This window comes from Pundamilia nyererei, unplaced genomic scaffold (genome assembly GCF_000239375.1).
Source record: "Pundamilia nyererei isolate P.nyererei 1_Seehausen unplaced genomic scaffold, PunNye1.0 scaffold00099, whole genome shotgun sequence".
Lineage (NCBI taxonomy): Eukaryota > Metazoa > Chordata > Actinopteri > Cichliformes > Cichlidae > Pundamilia > Pundamilia nyererei.
Genome location: NW_005187500.1, coordinates 1179181 through 1180304, shown reverse-complemented (window position 1 = coordinate 1180304; position 1124 = coordinate 1179181). Strand labels below are relative to the sequence as shown.

Genomic DNA, 1124 nt, shown 5'->3' with positions numbered 1-1124 from the left:
TGTCACAGGCTCCGTGCCTTCATATTACCACCATCTTTACTCCTCACACCTAAGCCTTCACTTTCATGCTTAATATTCCAACCATGCAAACGCTGGAACCAGATATACCTGATGCACCTTCATGCTCCGTGATAGGAAACATATTTTACCGGCAGCCAGTGGAGCTTTCGTAACACTTTTGCATGGCTGTCTTCATCGTGCATTGACTATCACCACAGATCAAATATGCTTCATAATTATTTTAAATAGTCTGCGTTGCCTGCGATCTTCGGCCTTGCCCTTCACTTTGTAATGTAAATCTTAACATCCTGATTTCATCCACATCTGTTTAGACACGTAAAACTCATCTATCTCTACCTGAAGGTGTTAAAGTGAAAGAGCTGCTTGGACCATGAGGACAGCAGCTCCGTTTTTGATTAAGGGGATGTTAGAAAATTGCACAGTACAGTACTACAGACGTGTAGTATTTATCTAAATATTGCACTTATTGTAATTACAGTGAGGGGTAGATGCAGAAGACAAATCAACAGCTATTGAACAAAAAGTCATTCGAGTGTAATTCTCTAATGTCGTGTCTCATCTGTTTAATGTTAAACGTTGTAGGGTCAGTGTTTTAGTTTAATCAAGCTTTTTGTTGTTAGTCGTGTTTTTATTCATTTTTAATTCACATGGTTTTCTTTGGATAGTGCTGTGACTGTGGACACACTGTGCTTTGCCACTTGTGTGTCTGTGAAAAGCGCTGCATGAGTAAAGTTAGGGCTGCTCGATTATGGCAAAAATGATCATCACGATTATTTTCACTGAAATTGAGATCTCGATTATTTGACGATATTTATTTAACAATAACAATGTGTTGGATAATGACTTTAAAGATTGTCAAAAATATAAAATAGTGTGCAAATACTGATAACAGTGCAAATGTTTGCAATATAAGATATTAATGATAAATGTAAACATCTGTGTTTAGTGAGCTTTGCAGTGTTGCTCTGTGGTGCAGCTACGACACTGTAGCAAAGTTTACACACTGTGTCTACTTGATCCACGTCTGACTGAACCCATAATGTTTCCACACCACTGAAGGTTTTTACCTCTCTGTTCAACCAACAGCAGTCACTCTCCTCTCC

General features: G+C 38.4%; 1 protein-coding gene across 5 annotated transcripts in view; it reads right to left on the bottom strand.

The window, feature by feature from the left end:
- auts2a (activator of transcription and developmental regulator AUTS2 a) overlaps positions 1–1124 on the bottom strand; it is a 335293-nt gene that overhangs the window by 314486 nt on the left and 19683 nt on the right. The gene's annotated exons all lie outside the window — the stretch shown is intronic.